The 19,266-nt window shown below is 43.9% G+C and overlaps 1 pseudogene; it reads right to left on the bottom strand.

Moving 5' to 3' along the window:
- Positions 1–6,285: 6,285 nt before the first annotated feature.
- LOC124008363 overlaps positions 6,286–19,266 on the bottom strand; it is a 58,296-nt pseudogene continuing 45,315 nt past the window's right edge.

Here is a 19,266-nt window from a genome sequence, read left to right as displayed (position 1 = left end):
GAGAAGAGAGTGTACTGTATGGGGAGAAGAGATGGGGAGAAGAGAAGGGGGAGGAGGGAAGGAGGAGAAGAGAGGTACTGTATGAGGAGGAGAGAAGGAGGAGAAGAGAGTGTACTGTATGAGAAGAAGAGACGGAGGAGAAGAGAGTGTACTGTATGGGGAGAAGAGACAGAGGAGAAGAGAGTGTACTGTATGAGAAGAAGAGACGGAGGAGAAGAGAGTGTACTGTATGAGAAGAGATGGAGGAGAAGAGAGTGTACTGTATGAGAAGAAGAGATGGAGGAGAAGAGAGTGTACTGTATGGGGAGGAGAGGAGGGAGGAGAAGAGAGTGTACTGTATGAGAAGAGAAAGGAGGAGAAGGGAGGAAGAGAGTGTACTGTATGAGAAGAAGAGAGGGAGGAGAAGAGATCGTACTGTATGAGAAGAGAAAGGAGGAGAAGGAAGAGAGTGTGCTGAGTGTGCTGAGAGTGTGCTGTATGGGGAGAAGGGGGAGAGAGTGTGCTGTATGGGGAGAAGGGAAGGAAGAGAGTGTACTGTATGGGGAGAAGGGAGGAAAATACAGTGTAATGCTTTGGGAGAAGGGAGGAGAGGAGAGTGTACTGTATGGGGAGAAGGGAGGAGAAGAGAGTGTACTGTATGGGGAGAAGGGAGGAGAAGAGAGTGTACTGTATGGGGAGAAGGGATGAGAAGAGAGTGTACTGTATGGGGAGAAGGGAGGAGAGAGTGTACTGTATGGGGAGAAGGGAGGAGAGAGTATACTGTATGTGGAGACGTGAGGAGAAGAGAGTGCACTGTATGGGGAGAAGGGAGGAGAAGAGAGTGCACTGTATGGGGAGAAGGGAGGAGAGAGTGTACTGTATTGCTAGAAGGAAGGGGAAGAGAGTGTACTCTATGTTTAGAAGGAAGGATGGAGTGTACTGTATGGGGAGAAGGGAGGATGGAGTGTACTGTATGGGGAGAAGGGAGGAGAGAGTGTACTGTATGGGGAGAAGGGATGAGAAGAGAGTGTACTGTATGAGGAGAAGGGAGGAGAAGAGAGTGTACTGTATGAGAAGAAGAGACGGAGGAGAAGAGAGTGTACTGTATGGGGAGAAGCTCAGAGAGCATGGCGCTTGTAACGCCAGGGTAGTGGGTTCGAAGAGAATGTATGCACACATGACTGTAAGTGAGAAATGATATATTATTATTATTATTATTATATTATAAGAGACAGAGGAGAAGAGAGTGTACTGTATGAGAAGAAGAGACGGAGGAGAAGAGAGTGTACTGTATGAGAAGAGATGGAGGAGAAGAGAGTGTACTGTATGGGGAGGAGAGGAGGGAGGAGAAGAGATTGTACTGTATGAGAAGAGAAAGGAGGAGAAGGGAGGAAGAGAGTGTACTGTATGAGAAGAAGAGAGGGAGGAGAAGAGATTGTACTGTATGAGAAGAGAAAGGAGGAGAAGGAAGAGAGTGTGCTGAGTGTGCTGAGAGTGTGCTGTATGGGGAGAAGGGAGGAGAGAGTGTGATGTATGGGGAGAAGGGAAGGAAGAGAGTGTACTGTATGGGGAGAAGGGAGGAAAATACAGTGTAATGCTTTGGGAGAAGGGAGGAGAGGAGAGTGTACTGTATGGGGAGAAGGGAGGAGAAGAGAGTGTACTGTATGGGGAGAAGGGAGGAGAAGAGAGTGTACTGTATGGGGAGAAGGGAGGAGAAGAGAGTGTACTGTATGGGGAGAAGGGAGGAGAGAGTATACTGTATGTGGAGACGTGAGGAGAAGGGAGGGGAGAGGAGGAGAAGAGAGTGCACTGTATGGGGAGAAGGGAGTATGGAGTGTACTGGGGAGAAGGGAGTATGGGGAGAAGGGAGTATGGAGTGTACTGTATGAGGAGAAGGGAGGAGAAGATAGTGTACTGTATGGGGAAAAGGGAGGAGGAGAAAGTGTACTGTATGGGGAGAAAGGAGGAGAAGAGAGTGTACTGTCTGGGGAGAAGGGAGGAGAGAGTGTACTGTATGGGGAGACGGGAGGAGAGAGTGTACTGTCTGGGGAGAAGGGAGGAGAAGAGAGTGTACTGTATGGGGAGACGGGAGGAGAGAGTGTGCTGTATGGGGAGAAGGGAGGAGAAGAGAGTGTACTGTATGGGGAGAAGGGAAGAGAAGAGAGTGTACTGTATTGGGAGAAGGGAGGAGGGAATGTACTGTATGGGGAGAAGGAAGGAGAAGAGAGTGTGCTGTATGGGGAGAAGGGAGGAGAAGAGAGTGTACTGTATTGGGAGAAGAGAGGAGAGAGTGTACTGTATGGGGAGAAGGGAGGAGAAGAGAGTGTATTGTTTGGGGAGAAGGGAGGAGGAGAAAGTGTACTGTATGGGGAGAAGGGAGGAGAAGAGAGTGTACTGTATGGGGAGAAGGGAGTATGGAGTGTACTGTATGAGGAAAAGGGAGGAGAGTGTGTACTGTATGGGGAGAAGGGAGGTGAGAGTGTACTATATGAGGAGAAGGGAGGAGAAGAGAGTGTATTGTTTGGGGAGAAGGGAGGAGAGAATGTACTGTATGGGGAGATGGGAGGAGAGAATGTACTGTATGGGGAGAAGGGAGGAGGGAATGTACTGTATGGGGAAAAGAGAGGAGAGAGTGTACTGTATGGGGAGAAGGGAGAAGAGAGTGTACTGTATGGGGAGAAGGGGGGAGGGAATGTACTGTATGGGGAGAAGGAAGGAGAAGAGAGTGTGCTGTATTGAGAGAAGGGAGGAGAAGAGAGTGTACTGTATGGGGAGAAGGGAGGAGAGAGTGTACTGTATGGGGAGAAGGGAGGAGAAGAGAGTGTACTGTATGGGGATGAAGGAAGGATGGAGTGTACTGTGTGTGGAGAAGGGAGGAGAAAAGAGTGTACTGTATGGGGAGAAGGGAGTATGGAGTGTACTGTATGGGGAGAAGGGACGAGAGAGTGTACTGTATGGGTAGAAGGGAGGTGAAAGTGTACTGTATGTGTAGAAGGAAGGAGAAAGTGTACTGTATGTGTAGAAGGAAGGAGAAGAGAGTGTACTGTATGAGGAGAAGGGAGGAGAGAGTGTACTTTATGGGGATGAAGGAAGGATGGAGTGTTCTGTGTGTGGAGAAGGGAGGAGAAAAGAGTGTACTGTATGGGGAGAAGGGAGTATGGAGTGTACTGTATGAGGAAAAGGGAGGAGAGAGTGTACTGTATGGGGAGAAGGGAGGTGAGAGTGTACTATATGAGGAGAAGGGAGGAGAAGTGAGTGTACTGTCTGGGGAGAAGGGAGGAGAGAATGTACTGTATGGGGAGATGGGAGGAGAGAATGTACTGTATGGGGAGAAGGGAGGAGGAGAGTGTACTGTATGGGGAGAAGGGAGGAGAAGAGAGTGTAATGTATTGGGAGAAGGGAGGAGGGAATGTACTGTATGGGGAGAAGGAAGGAGAAGGGGGAGAAGGGAGGAGAAGAGAGTTCTGTATGGGGAGAAGGCAGAGGAGAAGAGAAGGGAGGAGAGAGTGTACTGTGTACTGTATTGGGAGAAGGGAGGAGAAGAGAGTGTACTGTATGGGGAGAAGGGAGGAGAGAGTGTACTGTATGGGGAGAAGGGAGGAGGGAATGTACTGTATGGGGAGAAGGGAGGAGAGAGTGTACTGTATGGGGAGAAGGGAGGAGAAGAGAGTGTGCTGTATGGGGATGAAGGGAGGAGGAGAGTGTGTACTGTATGGGGAGAAGGGTGGGGGGAATGTACTGTATGGGGATGAAGGGAGGAGGAGAGTGTGTACTATATGGGGAGAAGGGAGGGGGAATGTACTGTATGGGAGAAGGGAGGAGAGAGTGTACTGTATGGGGAGAATTTGGTAGCCGTATCCTAGACTAAATATGGGTGACTCAAAGAACATATGCTTTATTTCAACAATACAGGAATATCATCCAGGGTTGGATGTGTTGATACTTATTTAATGAAACAAACTGGGTGGGCAAATTACCATACATCTGCCTGCTCAAGTCCTGTTATCTTTAGATGATTCTAATAATGGTATGTTAAGTAATGCAACTTTGGGATCGAGATCCATGGAGTCCAAGTTTTAAGTAAGAAAGTATACAAATCTATCATGAGCAACCCTATTGAAGCTGGGGGTGCCTGGGGTTTGAACTGCCTACCGCAGCATTTTCCCCTGCAATTATTCATATACACTATTGTTTTTTACCTCAGAGAACTGGTAGGCTGCTAAGAAATTCATTTCCACAGTCTATATGTAGTCGCCAGATCCCCACGGTACCTTAGGGTGGATAAATATTGCATACTGTATATGATTAACTCTTGAAACCACTACATATTAGGTATTTTATACCGATACCACGTAAAGTTTAATCACAACGTAGAGTGCTTGTGATTGGCAGTATTTTGTCATGGGGTTTGTGCTTTCATATCTGTAGAATCATACTAGTAATGAATCAAATGAGGTTGAACATTGGTGTAATAAAAGTGAGAATTAGTTCAATGGTGCCTATTGGTCAGTCAAAGCCTGAATATCACCATTATTATCAGGAATGAAGGTAAGACCCAGATGCAGACAACATAGAATTACCAATGGTTTAATAATCCAACAATGGCAGGCAATAGACAGGTCAAGGCGGCCAGGGGTCAGTAAAACAGAGGTGGGGCAACAGTACCGGACGGCATACAGGCTCAGGGTCAGGGTAGGCAGAGGTCAATAATCCAGAGGTGGGGCAAAGGTACAGGACGGCAGTCAGGCTCAGGGGCAGACAGAGTGCTCAGGCAGGTGGGCTCAGAGTCAGGACAGGCAAGGGTCAAAACCAGGAAGGTGAGAAAAAGAGAGATGAGCTGAGACAAAACCACTGGTTGACTTGACAAACAAGACGAACTGGCAACAGACATACAGAGAACACAGGTATAAATACATAGGGGATAATGGGGAAGATGGGTGACACCAGGCGGGAGTGGAGACAATCACAAAGACATGTGAAACAGATCAGGGTGTGACAATTATTCCACAGCTGCCTCTGTCACCTTTCTTGCAGCTGTACACTCTAATGCTGGGTTGAGATCCCCTCCAGGAAATACAGAATCATTTTCCCACAGCCTGTTATTACAACCAATCTATCAACCACACCTCCTACACAAAATAGGTGTATTCTATGGCGACCCCCACAATCACACCACTTGCCCCATAAGGTTACTGGTAATAATCAGAGTCATAACACTTGTGTCTCCATCGTGTTATATTGCCTAAGTGTAGTTTTATTGGCTACATCTCAACGTCTCCTTAGATGTGTTGTTTTGTTGGCGGCAGCCACGATGAGTAGGCTGCACTTTGGCATACAAAACACTGTTGGCCTTACTAGTAACAGGGGTGGCAGCAAGCCTGGTGGTTAGAGCGTTGGGCCAGTAACCGAAAGGCTGCTAGATTAAAACCCTGAGCTGACAAGGTTAAAAAAAAATCTGTCGTTCTGCCCCTGAACAAGGCAGTTATCCCACTGTTCCTAGGCCGTCATTGTAAATAAGAATTTGTTCTTAACTGACTTAACTAGTTAAATAAAAATAAACAGTATGATAAATTCAGGAGGTGGAGTCGCATGATTCATTGATGCCAAAACTTTGAAGGGAAAGAGTTGTGTTTTGGGGCACTTTATGACATAGTGTAATCCCTCGGACCGTGCTGGTTAAGTGTGTTGTTGGTTCTGTGCCCCAGGCAGGTTGACCTAAAGTGTGGATGGTTCCTTACTCAGATAAAATGATCGTATGTCTGGCGGGTCCAACTTCAGAGTAATGGACGACTTATACTGTAGGTCACGGCCCAGGGCCCTTGCTTTAATTAAGCTAGATGGCTGGATGGTGGAGAGGCAGAGTGTGAAGCATTTTTTGGACGTGTACTAGAGTTTGAATACCCAATTTGTAGGAGGCACAGAACTACAGTCCATGATTGCAAATTAAACTGGGACAGTGTTAAATGTAACACTTTCAGTGTACACATGAATCCCACTAATCCAGTGTTAAATGAACCCCTTTGAGTAATGAAAAAAAACACTTCCTTAAGAGTTAATATGTACACTGTGAGAGATAAAAATTCATTTACATTCAGTGTACATGGCTATGAACAACTATATTGTGTATTTACGGTCACGGAAGGCATATCAGAACATGCAACACACACACGCACACGCACACGCACACACACACACACACACACACACACACACACACACACACACACACACACACACACACACACACACACACACACACACACACACACACACACACACACACACACACACACACACACACATATTAATTGATAAATACAGTTTTAATCACAATCCAGGAACACTGGTAATCCAGGAATACTGGTTATCTTCACCTGACATATAAAACATAAACTATTGGGCTTTGTCTAGATTCAATCATTCAACAGAAATACATTAGGAACAAGAAATGTTGTCTTTGAAGTCTGTCCATTGTTCATCCTGTTGCTATAGTTTATAACAGAAGTGTTACAGAAAACATGGATTTGAATGGATGCAAAACCCAATATTACTGTCATACAATTGATATTATTTCATTAATAGAGCAACATTATAACCTAAAGAAATAAGGGAGAGAAACATAAACACAGATATCTATACCTAAATATACATTTATGGCAGAACAGAACATGTTGACATTCCATAATGGGCCAGACAACATTAGAAGCCAGCGAAGATGAGTGCACTTAATGCATGAAACAGTGTCAGATTGAAGGTTTCAATGTGACTGACCGGGATTCAAACCCAGGTCTCCTGCATGCCACAAGACCGTCAGCCCTCTGATCTAAAGACTAGGCATTAGCTCTGAAGGGCTAACTCAAGTCTTTACGACTCGGGAAAGATGACTCATCTTACACCAAGAACAAGATATTTGATTCATCTTGCACCAAGAACAAGATAAATAACTCATCTTACACCAAGACCAAGAGATATTAGTCATCGTACACCAAGACCCAGCCAACACGGTCTCATCTACACAGTAGAGAAGGGAAACCCCGGGGTCTGGAACTGTTATGGGCCAGCGTGTGTAACCACCACACATTACCATTATATCACTCAAACCCAAAACACACAACAAGCTTAATGATCAAGTAGCAAAGCATATTTACATACCAGAGATACATGTCACTACTATAAGCAATTGGCTGCAAGTTGGTAATGGTAAAATACATGGGCACGCGATTTATTCTTTATGCGTATATACATGTGTTATATATTTGAAGACTGCCGTTGTGAATCCCAGCCATTGACCCCAGGATATGATTGGTTACTCTGTAACCAACCAGAGAATGGCAGTTTATCACAATCTCTTGGAACTGTACTTGGAACCTGCGATACAGGTTTAAGAAGGTCGGGTTAGGTTTTTGTTGTTGTTTTTAATCCACATTACTCATGCAATATAACATGCATAGAGAAACAAGAAACAGTGCCATCTAGGCATTGTCTCTCACCTAGAGCAGCCTGATTTGAACAACGGCAATGCTTCACCAAACGTTAGCTACTCCCATGCTGTTGATTACATTTCCTCGTGGGATGCGTTCGATGTTTGGTGACAATCTCATGACTATGGCTCGTTGTCCTTGCCCTGTAGAACAGAATTCATGCATCAGTTGTAAAACTGAGAGACTGACACATCGTATGTGCTTCTATGATAGCTGTGCCGAATAGATGATAGAAATATAGACATGGATGATGTACTGTGTATATCAGTGGTTCGCAATGCCCTTGATTTACAATGTGTTTCGTTGTCTTATTTATATTGGCTGTGCATTTGACAGATAGTCTCATGGCATTCGTCGCTTCTAAAGCTGAAGAAAGGGATCCCCAAAAATATGATCAACCCCACATGTTCATTCAATAGATTTTCAAACATTTAAAGAGGACAGAAATGTCATCGGTATTTCACATTGTCTTATAAAAACAGACAACTAATTAGACAACCCCAAATTTTAAAAAATTGCACACTTACATCAAATCTGTTATATACATTATATTTACAGTTGGAGGTCATTTCAGCAGTAAAGATCAGTCAAATGGTCAAAACCAAACAAACCCTCAACCCTGCCACTTCCATGGAATGCTGTGAACCGAGGGAATCTATTTTCTACAATGCTAGCGCGCAAGAGAGGGAGTTAATATACTGTAGCTTTAGTCAACGTTACACCTTACAAAAATATCAGAACATTTCACAAAGACATGTGATACAGTACATAGCACTAGGCCGTTGGCAGGAGAGTTCGACAGCTATCGAAGATGGAGCTGATTTAAAGGAATGTCGTCAATTTACTGAGTGAAATCCTGTCATGCATTCACAATATCAGATAGAAAATATGTGAACCGTAACAGATTCATAGAGTGCAGTGGTGGGTATGTTTAGATTCCCAATCAATATTCCAATTTCAAGACTGTTTGACAGGATTTTGAAAACGTAATGGTTGCCAATTAGCAAAATGCAGAACCTGAGATATTAAACCCTCAACAGTAGACATTCATTTGCACCTATGTTAAAATGGTATAGTTCAGTATGTAATAATGGTAATAATAATAATAGCAATACTACTATTAATAATAATAATAATACACTGTACATAGACATACATTAACAGGACCACTTCACTGTAAAATTTGCAAATACTGTATGTGCACTTAAAAATTATATTATCTGACCAAGACAAAAATATATACGTGATAAAGCATCTCAAAACATGAGTATATATTTTTTGCATTGATTCGCATAAATGACAAATAATATGTAAATAATTATAAAGTATTCATTACAATTCATTGTGTATATGCATAATACATTACATAACATTTTAATTTTATTTTGGGTTTGTTTAAAAAACAAAACAATGTAAGAATTACCTTTTCTTTCTTGCAAATTGCACATATTGAATTGGGTATAAAGATCTCCATTATCAAACTACAGAGGGGCAAGAATACTGGGAAATATACAGTACCAGTCCTACGGTATGGGTATTTATCCACATAGTTCTGTACAACATTTTCAGAATTAGCAATCCACCGCAATCCATAATTTGAGTATGACTGCAAATATAAAAACTTTAACAAAGAAGTCAAAACATTTTGTCTGTGCCATACAGAGGCAGTCCTTTGTTTTTCGATAGCAAAACATTTCCTGTCGCGTAAAAAAGACAAAACAATGACGAAAGAAAAAAAAAATACTCTAACACCACCTAACCCTAAAGTCAGTCAATCAGTTGACATAATACATCCAGTAGATTAGATTAAAGAGGGAGAAAACGGAGGGGAAGATAATCCGCGACCACCTGTCGATGGCGTTTACGTCCGTCAGGTCAGGGATTTTGATTTTGAGCTGCGACGAGCGCGCCGCAGTTTGTGCCTCTTGAGCTGGGCGTGCCTGTCGAGGCTGTGGCGAGGACCCGAGGACCGGCTCGCCTTCCTGCACTGGACGCCGGTACCTGTGCTGGTGTTGTCAAATCCCATGACGGAGGAGTTCCTGCTGTCCGCCAGGCTGGTGGTGACCTCATTTCCTGCCACCTCGTTGTGGATCTCCAGGGTGGTCAGCAGGATATTACCGTGGGACTCCGCCTGGAGACGGAAGTAGAGGATTGATGTATTATCTGGAGCTACGACAACATGATGGTCCTGCTCTGGACAGGTTCAAGGGTGAGATGAGAACCGGAACTATGTCCACGATAAACCCATTTAGACTAATGACAGACATTGGAGAATCAAGATATGAGACTATGCAGGAATGAGAACAAGGCACTTTGAATGAACGTTCGACAACACAGCACAATATCTTTTTTGTAGCGACACTATGGAACATAGACATTAGCGGGCTTGCAGACTTGCATTGGACGTGCAAACGTCAAACCAGAAGTTGAACAAAGGACAATGACAACTTGGGTAACAAGCGACACGTACAGACTCATTAAATTCTCATGCGGACATGAAACATGTAATGTCAGTCAATGGTGACAGACAAGTCAGACAGATAGTGAAAAAATACGTGTCCGCTGGTCAAGACTCACCGACTGTGAGACACGGAGAGTTTTTGCTCTATTAGGCTGCTTAGTCAGCTTAAGAGATGACGTTTTACCTCCTTCCTGAGGAGACTAACCACAAGAAACACAACACCATATTTATAGAGTTTCTGATCTGCCGTCGTAAGAGTGTGCGGACCGTGAAGATAATGCCCGACAACTTGGAAGAACTTTGAAGAAGTTAGAGCATCTCGACAGAGATCTTCATGAAGACTTACCCGATTGGTGTCGTATTTGGCCGCCCTCTCATTATTGGCCCTCTCGGCTTTCTCTGCCAGCTTCTTCTGCATTTGTGGTCCTCGGCCGAAGAAGATGTAGTTGACGAAGGCGTACTCCAGCAGGGCCAGGAAGACCATGACGAAGCAGCCCATCAGGTACATGTCGATGGCCTTGACGTAGGGGATCTTGGGGAGCGTCTCTCTCAGATGGGTGTTGATGGTGGTCATGGTGAGCACAGTGGTGATCCCTGGATTACAACAGACAGATTAAGGCAGGGTTCCCCAACTGGCTCCACAAGTTTTCTGAGAATATTTCAAATTTTCATTGTTGGACATAAAGACTGTAAAAAAGCCAGGAAATCAGCTCCAAGTGATTTTAATGAAATAAATATGTTCCCAAGTATGGGAACTAAAACATATTTATTTAAAACCATCCTTACATTTGAATATGATCACGTGTCTCTCCATTAAACGTGGGCACGTGATCATATTCAAATGTAAGCAAGCTTTTAAATGAATATGTTTTAGTTGCACATATTGAATTGACGGACGTTTTGAATTTTACCCCTTTCTTTCTCCCCAATTCCGTGGTATCCAATTGTTGTAGTAGCTACTATCTTGTCTCATCACTACAACTCCCGTACGGGCTCGGGAGAGACGAAGGTTGAAAGTCATGCGTCCTCCGATACACAACCCAACCATCCATACTGCTTCTTAACATAGCGCACATCCAACCCGGAAGCCAGCCGCACCAATGTGTCGGAGGAAACACCGTGCACCTGGCAACCTTGGTTAGCGCGCACTGCGCCCAGCCCGCCACAGGAGTCGCTGGTGCGCGATGAGACAAGGACATCCCTACCTACCAAGCCCTCCCTAACCCGGACGACGCTACACCAATTGTGCGTCGCCCCACGGACCTCCCGGTCGCGGCCGGTTACGACAGAGCCTGGGCGCGAACCCAGGGACTCTGATGGCACAGCTGGCGCTGCAGTACAGCGCCCTTAACCACTGCACCACCCGGGAGGCCTGTTTGGGATTCTTGTGGTCAATTTTCAGTCTACTAATTATTTGTAATTACGTTCTGGCCAAACCACCTCCCAGGACAGAGCAGAAAATTATTTGATAGAATTTTGGATTGCCTCGTTGTAGCTTGGTGCTCCAGTCTGTTTGTGCTTTGACCAATTAAATCCTCCTGCAAAACACGCATGGTGTGACAATGGTAGAAGAGTTGGCTACAGTATATAACGAATGGGACTTGGCTAGTCTTGTTGTGCTCTGAGCCAAAATAACTTCCCCTGGTAGAAATTCAAAAATGTGTCCTCTACTTGCCCCTCGGACACCACCAACCCCTAACAACTCATTGAATAATTGTGTACATTCAGCCTCCAGCTGTGAGTGACATTTTAACAGTGGAAGAAGTTGAATTGAATGTCTCATGTTAAATATACTATACGTTATGTCCTAAAGAAAGGTCTCTTTATGGAGACAATGCTTTCTTTGCACATGCTTAATCTGTTGTCCATGCAGAAATGTATTTTCCTTTACAAGAAATATAAACCATGTGCACCAGTAGCTAGTACTGTCATCAAGCAACACTGGAGGTAGTTAGAGTGTAGGATCAATCTGGCCCTTTCCTTGATTTATTGGTACATTAAAGGGGACAGTTTTAAGTATTACCGGTTTGCTGTGTCAGTGTGTGTGTGTGTGTGTGTGTGTGTGTGTGTGTGTGTGTGTGTGTGTGTGTGTGTGTGTGTGTGTGTGTGTGTGTGTGTGTGTGTGTGTGTGTGTGTGTGTGTGTGTGTGTGTGTGTGTGTGTGTGTGTGTGTGTGTGTGTGTGTGAGCGTGTGTTTTTCTCGCTCTGAGGAACAGCAGCGTTCTCCCCCTTTTGCTTTTATTCATTGCAGCGATGTCTGGGGTTTTGCTGAACGGCAGCCATCTTCTTTATCAGTGTTCCCTCGGTGGTTCTATTACTCTCTGTCCTTCACTGCACCCACCGACCTGACAATTTAATCACAGGGCCATGTGCCCGTGGGCCTGCCTCCTTTTTCATCAGGAGACCGGACTCTCTGGGGATAAATATATTTTTATGGAGCTTCTCTCACTCTCACTGCCTCTATCAGCCTCTGTCTGTGTCTGTCTCTGTCTCTCTCTCTCTCTCTCTCTCTCTCTCTCTCTCGCCACTTTCAAATGAAAAATGTCAGGTGTGTAGGTATTATGCATTTAAATAGTACCTCCCAAAAGTGAAAAAGTGGTAAGTACTCCACATCTGCTAACATACTGGTCTGCTACTGAACAATAATATAGATGTATAATAATTGCTCCCACAGTTGATTTCTTCAAACCAAGCTGCTTACCTATTGCAGATTCAGTCTTCCCAGCCTGGTGCAGGTCTACAATTTTGTTTCTTGACAGCTCTTTGGTCTTGGCCATAGTGGAGTTTGGAGTGTGACTGTTTGAGGTTGTGGACAGGTGTCTTTTATACTGATAACAAGTTCAAACAGGTGCCATTAATACAGGTAATGAGTGGAGGGCAGAGGAGCCTCTTAAAGAAGAAGTTACAGGTCTGTGAGAGCCAGAAATCTTGCTTGTTTGTAGGTGACCAAATACGTATTTTCCACCATAATTTGCAAATAAATTCATTATAAATCCTACTGGATCCTACTGGATTTTTTTTCTAATTTGGTCTGTCATAGATGAAGTGTACCTATGATGAAAATTACTGGCCTCTCTCATCTTTTTAAGTGGGAGAACTTGCACAATTGGTGGCTGACTAAATACTTTTTTCCCCCACTGTATATACAGTATATATCATTCATTTAAAAGTTTTAAAAAATGGATCCACCAATCCCAGACTGCCCCTTTAATGTCTCTCTAATTGTATGTTTCAGACAGGTCTCCCTACTCTATTTCTGCTGCATAATCATCATGAAGGAGCCACTAAAGCATCGTGCAAATGACTTCAGATCCTGTAGCACTCTGCTTGCTAACGGCATTATCGATACCTTATTCCTATCGTCTGTTCTCTGAAATTGTGGTGGTCCTTCTGTAGCTCAGTTGGTAGAGCATGGCGCTTGTAACGCCAGGGTAGTGGGTTCGATCCCCGGGACCGCCCATATGTAGAATGTATGCACACATGACTGTAAGTCGCTTTGGATAAAAGCGTCTGCTAAATGGCATATATTATTATTATATTATGAAATTGGGTGCGAGGTTATCAAGAAAATGAGATTTGGTCCACACTCAAGTGTCAGAAGATACTCTAGTCTAAAAGTGAGGAAGTATGATCACATCAGCCTTAGCAACTCTAGAGGACATGGAACAGCACTGGTGCTTTGAACAAACATTCGGAGTGTTACATTGCTAAACACTGCATGTACAGGTCCAGGTTATTGTACCCTGCTTTACTCACACCACGCATCCTGTATATCACTGAATGCATGGAGGGGGTGAGCTACACTGACTGCGCTGTAGGTCCTGCGTGGCTCAGTTGGTAGAGCATGGTCAGAGTTGTGGGTTCAATTCCTACGTGGGACCCAGTATGAAAAAAAGGATTGCTCTGGATAAGAGAGTCTGCTAAAATGTACGTACTGTAACTCAATGGGGAGTTTTATTTCTTTTTGCTCAGAGTTATTGAGTAATGGTACACCACAAGAGAGTGAAGAAAATGTGCTGGAACAAGATTAGGGCCAAGTGGGTTGTCTGGATTTGGAATTCACTGTAACACTGCTCCCTAATCAATTTTACCTTCAAACAATTCAATTGTTTCCTGACTGCATTGATATCTTGATTGCTGCTCTTACCGGAATGCAGCCTCCACAAAGCACCCTTCTGGGTGGCAACGGAAATCCCATAACGATCCATCACTGAGGGAGTTAATGTTTTTCTCTGGTGGACTCCTTATTAGCAAGCCACCGGATATTGCAGGCCTTTGCAAAGACCTCCCAATTCTCTGCTTTATGTTCATGAGAGAGTGCAGGGGAATCTGTCCACTCAGTAATACAGAGTAGACCATCAAAATAGAATTAGAATATAATTATCTCACGGACTAGACCGTATGTGTGACCCTACAAAAGTGTTCCAAAAGGGTTCTTCGCCTGTCCCCTTCGGAGAACCCTTTTGGGTTCCATGTAGAAGCACCTGTGGAAAGGGTTCCAGCTGGAACCAAAAAGGGTTATTCAAAGGATTCTCCTATGGGGACAGCCGAATAACCCCTTTGAGTTCTAGACAGCACCTATTTTTTTCTAAGACTGTACAATTAGTGGGATGTTGTGATCAGTCACACGTGATAGGGAAACGGGATTCAGAGGCGTATTAATGTTATACAATGTGTAACATATGGGGCTGTACACCAACCTAATGCCACTCTTGCAGCCGAGGCATCGTAATTGATCCAGAAGGAGACCCAGGACAAGATGGTGATCAGGATGGAGGGCATGTAGGTCTGCAGGATAAAGTAGCCAATGTTCCGCTTTAGCTTGAAGCTCAAAGACAGTCGTGGGTAGGCACCTATGAAAACAGGATGTTGAGAGGTTGAACAGAATGAACGACTTTTCGGTTCGAGGAGCATACTGGAACACCTCGTGTTTTTGTTTTTGTTTCTATGGCAATGGCAGCATGGGTTGGATTTATCACTATGGAAACAAGCATCCTTGAACCATACTTCACAACAATTTGACACACGGTGGCTGAATGCGAGGCAAATAATAAAATATTTCAATACTAACTGTGATGATAGAAAATGTTGCACTTTCAATCGACATATATTATTTATTTTAAACTATTTCATAATTTATGCATGTATAAATGTCTTGGAGCTTGATATGTTAGGCATTTGGTAATGTATGTATTTCTTCTCTGACCTGGCTTATGAAAAACACACTTTATCACATATCTGTCATCGTAAATGTCCATTTGAGTTGCACATTCCTCTCTGTATAGCATTACACCAGTGATGCATGACTCTGGTCCTCAAGGGTCGTAGCGTCTGCTGGTTTTCGTCCATGCCTTGCCTTGTTAATCAGAGACAAATTAACATCTGGGTATCCAAGTGTGTGGACTCCTCAGCCAATCAAGGACAAAACGAGTACCAGAAGGAATGCAGAACTCAAGGGTGTCAGTTGTACACCTCTAAGCGATAGGAAGAAGTCCTTTCACTGCTACTAAGAAAAGTTGACCTAAAAACTTTCCTCCAATACTACACATTACTGTGGCTATTTATTTAAACCGTCCGTGTACTGTATACGTGAGATGTGGTACATTCGTCAAGGGAGGGAACTGTCCCTTTAAGAAAGGTAACATTATGCAAGAGATAGTGGGAGGCGAAAGTAGGTGTTGAAAGAAGATTGGTGATACAGAGGATGTAGGTGTGCAACTAAGCGTTCACACTAGCTGTGTCTCTGGACATACGTCAGCGAGTGGGAGAGTACACCATATGTTATGAGGAGGAGGAGAGGAAGGAATAGGAGGATGGCGATGATGGCGATACGGTAACCATGACAACACCCTTGATGACCACGACCGCGAAAACTCTCGTAATGCAAGGGTGCGATGTCCGACAACGTTCTGACAACGTTCAGCAGTTCAACACGGATTCTCTTTATCCACTAGTAAAGTGGGGGGGGGGGCATGGGAAAACAATCTGAAACAACCAATCGGAGTTGACCTTTGTATTTCATTTATTTACATTGGACTTTCTCTATGCACACTCACAGGGCCCTACACACTCAAGCACACAGACACTCCAACACACAAACACTCAATTCATAATTTGCTCACACACACATAATATTATGCACATACATTGATACTGACTACACACCCGCACACCCACTCACATACAATCATCATATACGCTGCTACTACTCTGTTTATCATATATGCCTAGTCACCTTACCCCAACACATATCTACCTCTACCACTACAGTATCACTGCACATTGTAAATATGGTACTGGAACTGACTAACCCTGTATATAGTATGCTTACTTACTTTCTTGTGTACTTCTTATTTCTGTTTCCTGTGTGTTTTTGTTCTACCTCGTGTTATTTGTAGCACTATATTGTTGATTGATTACTGCATTGTTGGGTTCAAGAAAGGCACTTCACTGTACTCGTGTACAAGACATTAAAACTTAAAATCCTTATGGCAATGTTTCCTTGTGAGCTTGGAGGGGAATAATTGATGCTCTGGGCCATATTTTCCACATGAATTTCTGATGCCCTGTTTCCCAGGCTGCTTCTCCGTGGCTTCTCTCTTTTAAAGAGCTGAAGAAAACAGCTGGGTAATTGCCATCCTACCATCATTCACTGCTCCTGTGTGAGTCTTTGTGAGTGAAGCCAGCAACAGTAGCACATGGAGGAAAGTTGGTCTTTAGCCAGGCTCGGGGAGGGAGACAGGCCTTTGAAGTATGATGCAGGGGTCCTCAGAGGAGCCAGGGAGAGAGTAGAGAGGGGGCCCTCCAGGGAGAATGGAGACAGGGGGTCACACCAAGGACCCAGGGAGAGGGAAGAGGGGGGGCCCACTGAGGAGCCAGGGAGAAGGGAGACAGGGGGCCACAGAGGAGCCAGGGAGAGAGGAAAGAGTATAGAGGGGCCACACTGGACGCTCAAATGTAATGGCTGCCATCGGGTTCTCAAATAAAGGTAGACGAGGAATTCTCCCATACAAGCAAGTGCATATACATACAAACTCTCACACCCTGACATACATGAACATGCACGCACCCACGCACCAAACGGTGTCAATGATACCGATAACATTTCTTCCGAACTGGACGATACAGCCACTAGAAAACTGAAGTAGCAGTGAAGAGTTTCATAGTGGAGCACTGGTTGGGTAAAAAGCTAGATGGAAAATAACATGGTCGGGCTGTGTATTTTCTGAGAATGTGTTTTTTACCTGTGGAAAAGACAACATTTCTGGACACCAGCTTGTAGTCCACTATGGAGAACTGTGGCAGCTCAATGCGTGTCACCCCCGTCACCGCATTGTCTCCTCCCTTCCAGTAGAACTCAATGTCATCTGTCGTGTATCCATCTGAACCACAGAAAGAAAGACAGGGTTAGAATGAACCTCCTGGAGTGGGATACCATGTGAAGAAACTCAGTCACAGATCATTAAAACTCCACTCTCTCAATTGAACCACTAAAAAGCCCCAGGGCAATTAAAAACATGATTTTTCTGTGTTAAGTATACAACACATTAAGAACACCTGCTCTTTCTATGACATAGACTGACCAGGTGAATCCAGGTGAAAGCTAGGATCCCTTGTTGATGTCATTGATGCAACTCTAACACTTGTTAAAATCCATTTCAATCAGTGTAGATTTTTAATTTTAATTATTTTATTTATTTATGTTACCTTTATTTTAATAGGCAAGTCAGTTAAGAACAAATTCTTATTTTCAATGACGGCCTAGGAACAGTGGGTTAACTGCCTGTTCAGGGGCAGAACGACAGGTTTGTACCTTGTCAGCTCGGGGATTCAAACTTGCAACCTTTCGGTTACTAGTCCAACACTCTAACCACTAGGCTACCCTGCCGCCCCATGAAGGGGAGGAGACAGGTTAAAGAATGATTTTTAAGCCTTGAGGGTGAATTCAGAGGGTGAATGAGCAATGTAGTTAAAACATAGGCCAGCATCCCTGTGGAACGCTTCCGATGCCTTGTAGAGTCCTTGCAAATCAATATTAGGAAGGTGTTCCTAATGTTTGGTGTACTCAGTGTATATTTCCACACTCAGAGGTTGCAATAATACTGTGAAATTGTGACAATTATGATAATGCCCTTTTAGAGTAAGAGCTATGAAAAGACCACTTGAAATTTCAGCGTGTTTTGGTGGGATGGAGTTTTGGCCTTCCTGGTGACATAACCATGTGGTAAATTAGTATAATAGACTAAGAAGAAAGAGAGTTCCAAACATCTCTGCCAATAACAGCTAGTTTTCCGTTTTCCCCTCCCCATTCCGACCACTCCCAAAGAGTCCATTTTTGTTTCTTGTTTAACATTAGAACTGAAAATAAGATGCTTATTAAGGTGCTTAATTGTTACCCAGAAGTGATTTGATATTGAGATAAAAACGGCTGCATTGGACATTTAACATCCAGTCTCACCGTAATCTCCATTGTGGTTGTATATATTTTACTAAAGTATTATTTATACTGAAATAGTAAAATGGTATACACATAATTTTGTTTTATATAGTAAAATATTGAAATACTGAAATCTAATAGAGAAATAGTCATTTCAGAGGTTGATGGTATTGAGGTCACTCACAGCTCTCGATCTCCAGAGTGCAGTTCTGCTCGTCCAGAGGGTACCTCCTCAGGTCCATCATACAGGCTGCCGTCGTTGTGATCCTGAGGTCAACACACACACACACACACAAGGGGGAAAGAGGATCACGTTAACTTAAGCTTTACCGGAGCCCACACACACGTTCTCCAGCCATACTGTCTGCTGTGGATCCACCTAATCTTCTCACCTGTGCATGAAACCATATAATTACAGTATGATGTTATTCACCCATCACGTTATGATCTCCTGAACATCCACAGTCAACTCCACAGAGAGAAAGGTTATCTCTCTGGTCCCACATGTAAGCAAGAAGAGCTGAAATGGAATACATTCCAGTATAGACTATAATTGTATTAGAGAAACTATATATGTGCATTGATCTTCACTCCTAGTGTTTCAGTTGGTATCAGGTTCATCCAGGTGGACCAGATATGACGAAATAAGCCTTCAGAACCAGAACTCATCATTACAGTACACTCACGTCTTGGTTACTTTACTGGACAGGTAATGTAACATCTGAACATTCCACATAGTAATGTCTGGAGATCCTACTCTGGGATTCCATTCCATACATTATCACTTACAGTTGGACCGTGGGTTTCAGGGTGAGTGATTGATTGAGTTGGGATACTGACGAGTGGACTGTGGTCCTGTATGGCTCAGTTGGTAGAGCAGGGTGTTGCAGTGCCGGGATAATGGGTTTG

Source organism: Oncorhynchus gorbuscha, linkage group LG21, assembly GCF_021184085.1.
Source record: "Oncorhynchus gorbuscha isolate QuinsamMale2020 ecotype Even-year linkage group LG21, OgorEven_v1.0, whole genome shotgun sequence".
In the NCBI taxonomy this organism is placed as follows: Eukaryota; Metazoa; Chordata; class Actinopteri; order Salmoniformes; family Salmonidae; genus Oncorhynchus; species Oncorhynchus gorbuscha.
The sequence above is the reverse complement of the archived record's forward strand: the minus strand, read 5'-3'. Positions and strand labels throughout refer to the sequence as shown.